At 28.5% G+C, this 15,310-nt stretch overlaps 1 protein-coding gene across 8 annotated transcripts in view; it reads left to right on the plus strand.

The window, feature by feature from the left end:
• The first annotated feature begins 2,001 nt into the window (after positions 1–2,001).
• Positions 2,002–15,310, plus strand: part of LOC114942983 (uncharacterized) — a 65,693-nt gene continuing 52,384 nt past the window's right edge. For all 8 annotated transcript variants that reach the window (XM_029318511.2, XM_029318510.2, XM_029318517.2 and 5 more), the window contains exons 1-2: positions 2,002–2,276; positions 4,232–4,543. The gene's annotated coding sequence lies outside the window, so the exon portion shown is untranslated. The remainder of the gene's footprint in view (positions 2,277–4,231; positions 4,544–15,310) is intronic.

Raw genomic sequence — 15,310 nt, forward strand, 5'->3', positions numbered from 1 at the left:
CAAACTTAAAATTAACAAAATATTCGAATGTGTACATGAAAAGTATATATTTTGTAAAAAAAATGATATCAAAACACTTATTCTTGATTTTCTACGTCTTTCTCACCAAGCTCAAACTTTATTTCATTATAGTTCGCAACTAATGCATTATGCATTATGCTTGCCAGTGAATCTTCATGCATGTATTCTCTATGACTTGACTATACTCATAACATTCAGATTGTCTAACCTTGATCCAGTTGACCCTACGCGAATATTTATATATGAACAACTATAGCGTTCAAGTCACGAACAGCGACAAGTCATTTTGCCATCAAGAATGCGAATCGGTGTCGCTCTTATTAAGACGACGATGTCCGACAATATGAGAGAGATGTCTATAAGTATTAGTAAAACCAATATTGCTAGATCATAAGTACTTGGAAAATAATAAACTACTCAGCTTCGACCCAGATATACGGATAGTAAAAGTATCAATGGAATAAATTAAATTTGAGTGTGCATATATAATATCAATTTAGTTATCCTTCCATTAAAAAAAAACCGTTCACACACACATACAAGGTACGAATTCATCAATAAAGATAAAATTGGATAAAGGTATTTCAAGCTAGATTTTTCACCATTCGTAACGAAGTGTGAAATTTATACTAACGCTTTTTCATTGCAAGCCAATCCAACATAGAAGCGAGTTTTCATTCCGAATCACCTAGGAATTGCAAAAGTGCTGATGCGTTCTGTTTCATTCCAGTTCTTTTTTTACAGATAACGCATTGACGTCAGCAACGGTGACAATTCGACTTTTGTGATATGGGGGACGTGATTATCGAATGTTTTTTTTGATTGCACGGATTTTTTATTGTCGTAAAAATCTAACGCATTAGTTAAATTAATAAACATTGTGATAAAAACTCGAAGCATTGATTTAAACTTTTAATTTGAATTCGTTAGTATTCTTTAGATTTTTTCAAAAAGCATATAAAAAATGAGAAATGAAATACTTTTAAACGTTATTTTTAATCAAATAATTAATTATACAATAAAAAATAAATCCCTTTATAATAAAAGTTATATATTTAAAACTTGTTTACGAAGTTTGAATAAATAAACGAAAAATTAAATCAAAAATGTTTTTGATACAAAAACTTCAATTAACAATATTACAATTATTATTAATTAAAAAAATATAAAATAATTAATCTAAAGTTTTATGGTTTTATTGATATATCCTCTCTCGAAAAAAATAAAAAATTGAAAACTCGAATTATTAAACTAAAAATTAAATTAAATATATATATCTATTACATTTATACTACATGTCTATTATATTAAACTGAAAATTTGCTGTTGGAGTTTTGTAACACAATAGCCCTGTAACGCGACTGTTTACATTTTCGATTCGGTACATGTAACGGATGGGTCTGCGAATGCGAAAATTCAAAACTTTTCCCAATACCCTTTTTGTCGGATCCTGACAATATTCGATTAAAGCTACAAAAAGTTTGCGACATAAAAGACAACGGTTAGACAGATGTTCTCTCAATAGTTTTACGGTGAGATTTCATTATACTTGACGCGCAAGCGTCCACCACTATTCATTAGGGACGAGTTTTATGGGTACATTCCCATTTTTAATGTTTATATTTTTTAACAAAAATTTATATCTTTATTTGTTAATTATATAATATATAATAGCTACAAATGTCAAATAAAAAAAATACATGTATATTTTAATTTTTAAAAAATAAACTTTTTGTAAAAAAAATGCAATATATTATAAATCGAAGCACAAAGAGAGAGATTCGTCGTTTTTCATCTATCAAGAGTGACAAGTATGAAAAAGTTGATATCAATGCTCGTGGAAATAAAGAGCCCATCTTGCTACAGGACCTGTGCATGTATGCATCGGCCCTGATCACCACCACCACCACTGCCATCCCCGATAGAGCTACGGGAAGGTAAGCTGTACCGAGGGCGCCTACCGCGCGACAACCCCTCGGCGTTCAGTGGCTGCGCTTCATCCGCACCAGGCGTTACGTGTACGCTTGTATCTCGGAATCTCGTGTACGCGGTGTGCGCTTCGATACAAAAAATAAAAATAAAAAAACGGATGATTCGCGGGTTCTCCGGAAAAATTATCGGGTGAATTATCGATACAGAAATTATTGTGTCCAGTTATATCACGCGTTTGCCGTCTGGTCGCGCGCGCATTGAATCCACGAGAGACTTGATCTTCAAATAATTTCTTGACACCGTCACCTTCGTCGCGTAACGCAGTTAGTGTCGTATTTCATTTTATTGCTAGTGCATTTCATGCATTTAATAAGATTTTTTAAAATAAAATTTTTGCCTCGTGCACCGAGCTGTCTTGTTAGGCATTAAAGCGAGATAGATAGCGCTCTTCATGATGATTTGTATAAATTGTGTCGCGAACAAGTACGTTGAACTTGTGGCTAGGAAAATCTTTAAAATACTGGAGAATGCGGAATTCGACAAGGAATATGATTCATTTAGAAAATATTCACGGATTATTTGTGAGATAAATGACAAGATTTTTCATAGAATGTGCTTTTTTTATATAAGCAATTTTCTTTCTTTCTGTAAAAAAAAAACTGCTTTTTTTATTAAATATTATATTTATAATAATATTGGTTTTTTTTAATATCATATATGACAAATATGAATGATTATATATACTTTCATTTTTCTTGGAGCAATCAACATTTTTTGCAAATACGTTTTTGCTATTTCAAATATTCATTACTAGAATTAATTGTGTGACGTGTCACATACACAATATTAATATACAGATTGTATGCTATAAAAATTTTGATAAAAGTTTTATTATTGGCGATAAAGTTTCATTTGCGATAAAATCTTTAGTTTTTATTTCTAAATTGTACACATTTCCTATAGATATTCTTGTTAAATAATAATAATAATATAAATATTTTAAATAATAATCATGCATTTTTTATTTCTAAAATTAAAATAGAAATCTATTCGATGCTGCAATGTTAATCAACATTAACATTAATCAATGGCCAAACAATGTGATGGCTAATCAAATTATAAAGATTGAACTTAGCAAAACATTGACTCTTTTTAGTTTGTAGCATCAGTTCATCATTATAATGTCCCTTACGTCAGGAAGAGCTGAGGTCATATATACTGACCTACCTCTTTGACCTCATTTAGTACGTTGTAGATATAACGTCGCAGTCGTGTCTATATATGATTCAATTTTTTTATTTTCTGTTAAAACTTAAGATTGTCCTGGCAATGATGCGATGGCGTATTTAGAGAAAGACAACTCGCGCCTATTATACATCTTTAATTACTTTTCAAATAGTGTAAATATTTTCCAAGTTAGAGTCTAGACACTACATCTTAATAATTGATTGAAATTTCTTTCGACCAAAAGTGACGGAATTAATAAAAAATACAGTGAACTTTATAATATTATATTGAAAAAACCGTAATATAAAAATAGTCAATCCAGTATGTTAGGTAGCGAGATCTCGCACTAGAGTAATACGTTCTCTAGCTCTTAAACATAAAAACAGCTATAAAACAGCACAACCCCTTAAGGACTATTTCTCTTAGGTCAAGCATGCTTGAGCAGAATCCACACATATTTATTTTCTAATATATATATAATATTATTATAGAGTTGACTGCAGAAATAGTGAAAATTTCAAATTTTGTTGTAACTAGTCTAAATGCTTTTTGAAATCATTTTTGGCAAAAATCACAGACTTAAAAATCTATATAAATATAGAATGTACAATGCCTGGAAAAATAAAGAAAAAAAGAGGAATCTATTGATTTAATTTCAAAGAGAGGAAGAATAAGATTATAATAATCTTATAATAATATGTGCCTGAAACACGCAATAATTGTCTTAATTTTTAATTTTTTAGATGTATATTTTATACTATAATGAATTGATAAAACTATTATTATTAAATATTTATGACTGGTTTAATTTTAGTAATCCTAGTAATTCTATATTCAAATTAGGAAAATTTATTCGAACCTGTTGTCAAACTTAGGATAATATTTTCTGTTCAATCACCATGATGAGGGCTGATCGCTTATGTATGACAATGACGCATGTACATTGACAATTCAATTTCTGCTTATTTCTTATAAAAATATTGTACCGTTTGTTTTTATTTCTCGCAACTTATCCAGTATAAATAAAAAAACGAGTGTGTGTGATTTTTAGTTCTCGCATCATCGCTTAAAACTTTTCCACCGTAAGAATGGCTGCAAAAATTCTATGAGAGAATATTGTGGAATAGGACGGTGCGAAATCTCCGATAACCGAACGAATCGCTGACCTCTATTCACAGTCGGAAGATATCTAGTGATTGAGTGTGCGAGATATCGAGAAAAACTACGATTGAGCCGTCGGCATTGATCTCGAAACGATTTTCATTCTCTTTCAATCACGCTTTTCTTCTCGTGTATCTTTTACGAAATTTTCATCAGTGACATCAAAGAAACCAGTCTCCATCGGGATATCGTTACTTTGCGGGTGAGTAAATCTTCAAAGAAATCTGCGATTATGTTTCATCTTTTTAACTTTCATACAAATAGCCGATCTCGTTTCAACATAAACGATACTTTGGGGCATTTATTTTAAATAGTTTTCTTAATCATGCTCATGATTACATAAAAATAGATCTCTTAAAAGAGAAATTTATACATATAACTTTATCCTTTATATTAATTTAATGGGTAATATATTTACGCGCGCTATATATTATTATGTTAATAATGTCCATAAAATTTTATGAAAAAGAAAAAAGAAAAGCAAATATCTTATACAGAATGTGATATAAAGCACTGCCTGAAATTAAAAATACTTTCACAAATCATATTTTAAATTTAAATAAATTTGTATATCATTCGCAAAAGTATCCTAATTTTGACATTAGACAAGTTATTTGAAAAATGTTAATATTGAAATTATTGAATACGTATAGTTATTTTTACAATACTATTTATACACTGGAAAAAACGTTTGGTTGAATTTCAAGGAAACAGAAATAATTGATTAAACCGACCAAAATTCCTTTTAATGCAATAAAGAATCTTGTTAGCACAAACAATTGATTTGTTGTGCAAACAAGATTCTCGTTGTATTAAAAAGAATTATGGTCGATTTAACCAATTATTTCTGTTTCGTCGATTTTCGAACAGAATTTTTGTTAATATAACAAAATTTTTTTCCAATGTACAAATTGGAGAAATATATTAAAATATAAAAATTACGTATTATATATATTGGAAATTGGCTGTGTGAAAAAAATGATCTCATCTATCTTTTTATTTTTATGCAACCAACCAAATTGTTTTGTATAGATAATCCATGATAATTAACAAACAAATGAAAAATTTAAATATTCCTGAAGATCTTGGTAAATTCGAAGGTCAGAGAAATCAATCATAAAATGTCCATACGCGATAAGGTCTTGCAAATACGAACATATTCTGACGCTTATATGATATACATTTTCTATGTATAATAACGTTGCCATTTGTCAAAGCGCACACTTAGCACGTGTCTCGGAATAGCTATCGATTGTCATTTACCTAAATTACGCGTTTTTTATGATAGGCCAGATAGAACGATAAGGTCAGACTTTTCAGCTATAGCCGATTATATCGTACTTAAAATGGAATGTCCACTTTTATTTTTGGTCATTGGGTATATTACGTTATATAAGATACATAAAAAATGTTGAACAGAATAAACATCTTTGTATTATGCAAAAATTATTTTTGTTTATTTGACAATACATTTTACACGTATACTTCTATTATGTAACTATATTCTCATAATCTATTATAAGTCATAAGTATAGTCCACATACATCAAAATCAATTTACAAATTAATAATTTGTAATATAATAATAAAATAGAAAAAGAGACTTATTAAGAATAAAAAACTATAAGAATAGAATTAGAAAAAAGAGTCATATGTTGTTTTATTACAAAATTATTTTAAAATTTTAATATATTTTTCCGATAAATTTTGATATTTTATGCATTTTATCTTATTTGTTTCTTATTTCAACTGTCAATTCTTTGTATAACATTCTTTTCTTTTCTACATGTAAATATTTCAACAATATTTTCGATTTAATATATTCTGATTATTGTTATATTATCGTATATATTTTATTTTAATCTTGTTCCTTTAGAGACTACTAAATTTATCACATTTATTCGAAAATTATTGAGCCAGACACGATGTATACATACACTTTGTATATAGTGTTATTATGCATACAGTATATATATTTTTCAAAAAGATATGCGATTTATCTGAGAAATAGAGCCTGCGGATATTGTTTAAGAATTTAATAATCGACATTTTAACTTTGTAAAACGTAAATACACGTTGTGCTTAATAAACAGACGTCCTAAAATAATTCCGCAATCACCGGACGAGCGTTCCGCATCAGCGCGTGATCGATGTTTTCCCGGCAAATATTAATCTATTTACGCTTACATCTCTCGCGCCGCTAAATGTTTTTCTTCATCGCGCTCGCTGCTATGTGAAAGGATAACAGGTTGCGCGATTTTATCGATAGCCTAATTGAAAGCGCACCTCAGGCGCAAACGCACGCTCGGTGCAAGTTGACACTTTCGATTTATTACGTGTCAATTTATATCCGTACTGCTTGCATCTCTCACGGTGGGAGATTGCAGCTTGAACTATTTATAAGGTCAACGTCCGATAGATGAACTGCCATTTATTTAAGCACGTGTCTGCGAAATCGCTGCGGGATAACACAAACCGTATTCGTATACGCTTAATATTTGCGGATCACATCTCGTTGCAAAACTCAATTAGCTTCAAATGAAAAAGATAGACTATCGATATACATATGATCAATATTTTTGGAAAATATAAATCCCACGAATAATTAAACTAATCTAAAGCAATTATTATTACAATCTCTCTCATCGTATAATTTTGACAATAGAGATTTTTCGTAATATTTGGAAACTATGAATAACAAGTGTAATAACAATTATATGCCGTATAATGTACAGTTATAATGCATTAAATATAGTGATATTTTTATAAAAATAATAGAAATGTCAATAAAGTTTTTTCAAATGTCAATCAAAATTAAAATTATTGATGCAATCAAAATAGCGATATCAAGAATATATCAAACGAGATCAAATCAATAACAATTCATATATTAATATTTATACACTTTAAATTTTACTTTATTGGAGAAGTAGATGTATGTTAATTAATTGATGATTAATAATATTATTGTTGATGAACGCGTGGCTTGTGTATGATCATATTGCATATATCATATATCAAATTAATTAAACTATATTTAATTAATCAAACTTATTTTTCTTTTTCGTGGTTTTTATATTTGCATTTTTTTAAAATAATTTTTATAAGTAATTTAATAACGAAACTAATGTGTTGAACTAATTTTCATATAAGAAAAAGTTATATAAATCATTATAAAAAAAGCAATGCAATAAAATTGCAACTTAACTTTATAAAATAAATTAGAGTAAGCGTTTCGCGGTGGTTTCGTTTCACGATAATGCGCTTTAGTGTACTCTCTAGTATCAAGCTGGAATTAATAAGATTATCTCGATCGATTAATAAGAAAGTTGAAAGAGATAAGTAGAAAAAACACAAACTTAATATAAATTCCGTATTTAAATATATATATATATTTAGAATGTTATAGTATTTTTCTAATTAAATTGATAATAACGCAATGACATATCATAATTATATCATCAAAAAGCTAAAGAATAATAATATTGTAAATTATCTCAAAATTAGAGGTATAAATAAATTCAAATGCAAAATTAAAATTTGGCATATACAGTATATAGAAAAATGCAAATATAAAAATCATAAAAAAGAAAAATAAGAAATGTCATTAATTAGATATGACATAATTAATTTAATACAAAAATTTTAATAAAACATACTTTTTAAAATTTAACTTTTAATTTTTCGCAATAATAATTATGTTATATTGTTCAGAGCAATTTTAGATACGCATCTGTGGGTGTAACGCAGTGTTCATCTCTTATGAACTTAAGAATGAGATTAAATTTAATGACAACGAACACACATATTTCACCCACGCATTGCATATTTATGTGATGTTTCTAAATCTGTGCAACACGTGTATATTTACGTATTTGCGATAAGCTTCCTTCCTACCACAATTTGCTTATTGCTTTGATATAGTTCATTAGTTCGAGATTATTCGAATGAAATGAGAGCTTTAGCCATTGGTAGATATGGATTGAACTAATGTGCTTTATTCAATATACTAATATTTTAAAATATGGAATGCACTTCCTTCATGAATTGAAAATACTAAATAACGTAAAATTAATGTTTATATGTTATAAAATGATGCATACGTGTAGCAATCATACAATATGTAAAAAAAGAATTAAATATGAATTTAAAAAAACGGTGACGCACAAGAAAAATTATGAGTGATATGTAGATTGCATCAGTAAATCTTCTTTATTAGAAAATTATTCAATAAATATTTAACTTGAAAAAGCATTTCAGAATGTAAATATTTAAAAATTCAAAATCCCGAAATTAAAAAAGGGACACAACGTCATCATATATTGATTTTCGTGCAAAATGTCATAAAACAGAAATATTATTTCATCACAATATTAATTATATAAATTCCTAATAGAACAGAATATATTATGAAAATCTATAAATAAATACATAAATAAATATTTATGCAAATAGATATCGAAGAGAATGTACATAATGGAAAATAATGTGTTAAAGTACTGTATTGACTTCAAAAATATGATTTTTTAGACTCTGCTATTTTGAGAAAATAATATCTCTGAACGATGACATTCGCGAGTGCGATTCTGTATGCATCTTATTTCACTTTGCTGATTTCTTTAGATATTCTGCGCGTGCGTTGTACCGAAGCCATGCAAAGATTTTGACCTGTTTTGTGAGAATGGAATATCTGAAACGATGCATAGTCTCTCTTATATATTATCCTCGGCATCAAGTCGGAGGAAGTGAAGTTTTCACGAGAAAGTCGTAGTAATCTATATATATACTAAATCTACGTCGTTCTTGTAATCAGGGAAATAGGCGTTTTATTTATTGTTGCTCTAAAAAACGATGGATTTTCGGGTCCGTGCTAAAATGTAGTTCAGATAGATTAATATACGCGTTCTTTTATAAATGGTGTCTGGTCCCAATGGAGATTGTATATACAAATATTTAAATGTTTAAAGTACTGAGACTTTAAGTAAACGTTGAAAATGGAAAACGAATAGTATTCGTATAATATAATTTATTTTGACAGTAAAATATAAAAGATTCAAAGCTTTTTTTTAATATTGGCCCTTTGTCTCGCAATCTTAAAACGTATCGAACAGTCAATCGAACTTTCTGATTCCTTATATGTTCGATTGCTATTCTACATATCTCAGAGTGTTTTATACTAGCTTTGAAGTATACTATATCGAGAAAAAGATAATTTACGAGGACTTTGTTCGGCATGAGAATGATGAAATAATTTTATGCTTGTTAATTCTTTACTATTCATGATTATGTGTCACTATTGGCATTGAGAAATCAGGAAGATTATCCAATTGATTTCAATCAATTTTTATTTTCTCTATATAAGACGTATATTGTTAAAAAATAGTACATGTGTTTAATTAAAAAATTTTTAGATTTTTAAACGTTTTTTTATTTTGAGAAAAAAATGTTCCGAAATAAAATGATATAAAGTACTTCTGACAGTGATAACTGTAATCATACAATTGATGTCACACGGAAGAATACTTTAACAGTAACAATGTTACTTGTTTCTAAATGATTTTACGAACTTCTTATATTTTGCTAAATAAATTTTTAGGCTCAATTTAGTGCAATATTATAAGCTATATTTCTAAATTACTTCTTCATACGTAATTGTAATTTCCTGTTGCAGAAATTAAGTAATTTCTAAACTACACATACAATAAATCACAGCTAAAACAAATGTCGGTGATATGACTTCGAAAAAAAATGGCGACTTGTTATAGTATGTAGAAGATTTATCTCGGTTAATTTCCTGTCAACTTCAATTTGAATGACTTGGTCCTAGCAGCAGGATACATATGAGACTATCATTTATACTGTCTTTCTGCTTTTTTATTTAAATAATAGCAGAATCTACTGTTTTGACTTACAATGCTAAATTGTGGTACACATTCAATCAGCCAACTGTTTAAAGTTTTAAAAGAGAGAGAAAGAGAGAAATAAGAGAATTATCCACATCAAGTACAATTAAAAAAAAACACACAGCAACGTTATAATTAAATTTTTCATAAATCATAGATATAAATGTGCGTCGTTTTCAGTTGATTATTTTTATACCCAACGAATAATATTATTCTAGTCCAGAATAAAATAGGAAAGAATAATAGATACGAATTATTCATTCTGCGAAAACAACTGCTCTAATTTTTTTAATAAGATTTCTTGGCTTTCGCACAGAAAACGGCTGTACGTAAATTCTAAAAAACAATTTGTAATCGTATTTGCATGTATGTACACAGGAAATGTGGTGTCATGTAGGTATATGTTTTCCTTCTTACTTGACTGTTTGCATAATTATTCGATGTTTATTTATCGATCGTATTCAACGAAATTAGCGTCCTCGAAGTCTCATTAGAACTAAGTAACAAATGTGATTGTGTAAACAAGCAGTATTAGCATAATTGATCACGACATTCATTCGTGTTGCTTAAGAAGATTGCTTATCGAGTTAACTCACAATCAGACATTACATCTCTAATTGTAAGAAACAGATATAACCATTACTTATTCAAATGTAAAATAATTTCTAATAGTATCTAATATTTTGTTATTACAATAATTTTACGTAAGCGCGATAAAAAATATTTTCATATGTTTTTTGTGCAAAAATCTGCTGCCTCGCGTAAGAAAGAAATATATCTTTTATAAAAAGGCATATCATGCTAAGACGATGCTCATAAAACTTTATAATGCTTAAATATTTTTCCTTGCTGGCTTAGATATGGCCTGTTAAAGTTGTTTTTTTTCGCCTCTAGCAACGTGTACTGCGCTACATCATATTTGTAATTTAAATTTGCACGACGGCAATCTTTTTTTAAGTCGGCAGATGAACTATGATACATTGGCCACTAGCTGCCTTCTAATGTAAAAGCATGAAAAAGCGCGATGTGAAAAATTGTTTATATGTTCTCAAGACAGACTGCCACTACTGTAAACTTTTTCGTGCCTAAATCACCGAGGCAAACAAAATTACAGTGTAGTAATCTGAAAAGTTAAACTCTACAATTTTTGCCAGTAATAAAAAAAATAACACGAATACGTATATATCATACAAACAATCATGTTTAAAACGGGATTATATACATGATTATTTTTCATTGCACGCATATTAGTACAAATAAATAATTAAGATATATTAAACGCAATCGAATAATACGAAAATCCTTTTATCGTTTCCTCAATATGAGGATATCATATTATTCTCATTTTAATAATTAAAATTATATATAACACAAAATAATAAGCTTATATATTGTACTTACAGCTTATAAACTGAAAACATTAGTAAATTGAAATATATATATATATATAGATAATATTTTATATATATATATATATATTCATATATCTTGAAAGTATTGTTTCTCTTGAAATTAGATGATAATTAAAAGATTAATAATATAGCTAATAAAAACACGAGATATGTCTAATCCTAATTATGCGCTGGGGCATAAAATCATATGAAAAATGTGTTAAAAATATATAAATACTCTCTTAAAGAAGATAAAATGTAACGTTACATACCGCGGAAGCTCTTGGCGCTGTCGCTTTAATGTCGCGCAAAAAAATGCACTTAGATCAATTTACTTGGCACTTGGAGTTCATTCCTCTAGACGCTACTCATCCGGAATTAATCTGTGCAACGCATTTCCGCGACATTTCGGGCGATCGATAATATCGATTCACTACGGGAAAAGGGTCGTGTTATATGTATATCGGTGTAACGACGATGGTTTGCGCGTCGCATACTTATGTACCGAGTGAATATGACCTCGTGTATCGCAATGTGGTATATATCTACGTGCGGCATACGACACAACTAGGGCGATGCTACGTCAGATTGGCATTAAAATGTCTCCCCGACGATCTGACAACGGGAGCACGCTGATTTAAGCCGTGCATCATTTCGTCGCAGGCTGTAATTATTTTACAAAACGCGCGAAACTTCAAGTTCTCGTCTGCTGTCGGCTCTAGACGAGGTTTTGACGTCGGTAAATGCCGATGATTCGTTTCGATGTGCATACTGTTTATTAACATACTATTCCTAGAATTTCGTGAGTCAGGAAATTGCTCAATTCTATTTGGACGCAAAATCCAGTGCAAAGTAGAGATGATATAAAAGAGAATGCGATTAATCAAATTTTGAATTTTAAACAGTATAATTTATTGTAAAAATAATCAAGTCATATTTTTTTAATTTCTTGCGCAGTTTGATGTGTATTGCAAAGCATCAGCTCTTGAAAAAATTAGAATCTACTAATCTTTTTGGTTTATATTAACTATAGAAGAAATATTAATAAGTATTAGTAAGAAGTATTTAATTAAAATTTTTTTGCAAAAACAAAATTTATATTGTATTATGCAGAAACTTCAATGTGCTTTTGAGTTAAAGTCATTCAACACTATTCTAATCACCTTTTGAAGAGAAATGTCTCTCCCATTGTTTTAAATATAGCTTTTAATTAAAATATATTCATTCTTGCGCAACACTTGGTAGAGTTAGTTAATTAAAACTGGATTAGATGAGATATCGAGTTGTGTAAAATTTCAATAAATATTCGTTGTTAAATTAAACGAGTATTTCTTTGAAAAAATATAATATAAAATTTTACTTAATTTAAAATTATAATCTTTTTGTTTTAAAGATCTATCCAATTTTTATGCAAAATGTTTGTGACTATTTATCAATGCTAATATAACAGATAACTAATTAATAATTATGCATTATATGTATATATACATATAAATGTATTTATGTAGTTATTAACATACACACATCGATTTTCTTATTTTCATTGAAACAGAATCGATATCAAATATCGATAAAATATCACGAACATTTAGATCGCTACGTTTTATACAATAGATAAACATATTTTTTTCTGTGCCATTATATTAACGTTCTGTGAAAAATAATTTTAGTGCTCATAACTTTATGTCCAACAAAATTGAAAAAAATTTTTCTCTAAAAATTGTTTTTTCAAAAATAGTAGTCGCTTTGTTGAAGTCCGGTTTGATTATTGAATAAGACTTAAATTTTTAATTTTAACAATGAATAACATAATAAATTGTTAGATTTTGTATATATCAATACTGTTTTTATGCTAATGAGTGCTTAACAAATTAGAAAAAAATGTTTAGTTTTATTTGTCAAAAAAGCGACTGGAAAGATCGTATAAGATGAGGGATAGAAGAAAGCAGGGACGGCCTTGGCTGACATTAAATCGGTTTGCATACTTGGCGGGGAATTAACGATTCACGTATGTCCACATAGATAGACCATAGTATCAGCCTTTCATTATTAGCGAGGATTGATTGATCCTCGATTGATGTTTTGTAAGGTTCGCGAAGACAGCTTTTATTCATTCCTCTTTCCCCTTCTTTTTCTTTCCCTTCTTTTACGAATAAATAATAAAATACTTAAAACTTTTTCTGCTTGCCTCATCCTTGTTAATAGCCTACAACTAATATCCCTTGTGTTGGTCAACGTGTGCTAGTGACATAATAACTTTGTATCAGAGAACTCGGTTGAAACTAACAAGTAACAGCAACTTCGTCGCGTTCGATTCAGATCTGATGGATTTAAACCTGGCGAGTTACTTACGAAGCGGTAGTCATTATTTAACATTAATCTAGGTTGATTATTTATTTATCGAGGACTCGCTACAAAGTAAGGCCCGCTTATTATCGTTTATTACAATTTTTATCTATTAAAATGTAATACGTGTATAGGATACATATATGACACAGTTTTATTTAATCACTTATGGATATCTATTTCTTTCGTTAAGTTTATCCATGCAGTTAATAAATTTCTTGAACTTTTCTCAAATTGATTTCTTCTCTTACTCTTTATTTATTCAAAGATCCGTGTGTTTTACCAATTATTTATACACACTCTTTTGAAATACCTGAATAAATTAGTTTTAATAACAAAGAAGTTTATGAGATTCACAACTCGATTCACTTTGCCTGCTGATCTTTTGTGTGATGACCTTTTGTATGATATTATGTGTTCATTTCTATTTAATTATAATCAATTATTAATTGGCATAATTCTGTTCTTCTATCTAATGATTTGCTAAGACGAAAATAGATAAATTCATTGATAATAATTAAAAAAGATTCGCTTGCTCGTGCGTGTGCAACGATATATCTAATTTAATTTTTTATAACATTATATATGTTATTGCTATACGAAAGATTTATTTTAGCAAATGAATGATTTAAATATTTTTCATTTTTCATTTTTTTTAACTCTATTCTCTTATTATATTTCATATTATTTTCTTTACCATTTATATTAAATTTAATTATATATTTGATACTTTAGATTATTTTTAAATATAACTCCAAATTTATTTCAACTTGAAATCACATTTGACATCTATTTATTTTTAGATGAATATTTCCCAGTATGTGACTGTTTCAAATAAATAATATAATAAATACATTCAAGATACTTCTTTCTCCAGTATACTGGATGACCTTGCCCTACTACATCTGATTTCAATTATTCTGGCATATAAACGGTCTTATTCGGAGAATAAATTGTCGTTACGATTGATATCTACTAAAATCGGACAGAAATATTTTTTGCAGATAATTGTGATATTTTTGATGGAAAAGAATATGAATATTCTATGAACACTAAACTCGTTGATTTAATCTTATGAAATAGATAATAAAGGATATGTATATCGATATTTTTTTAGATATACATAAATACATAGTATATGATATCTAAAATTTTATACTTATACATATATAATTTTTCTTTCATATAATGCTTCTTGTATTGAATAGAGTATACATAACGAGAGAATTAGTCTCTCGTTATATATAACACACGTTTTATAAACTATTTTGTGTATAAGTATCCCTAGAAATATGAGTCGCTTTATTAGTTGAGTCCAATTACATTTAAT

This window comes from Nylanderia fulva, unplaced genomic scaffold, assembly GCF_048542155.1.
Source record: "Nylanderia fulva isolate GAGA-0341 unplaced genomic scaffold, ASM4854215v1 Scaffold2, whole genome shotgun sequence".
In the NCBI taxonomy this organism is placed as follows: Eukaryota; Metazoa; Arthropoda; class Insecta; order Hymenoptera; family Formicidae; genus Nylanderia; species Nylanderia fulva.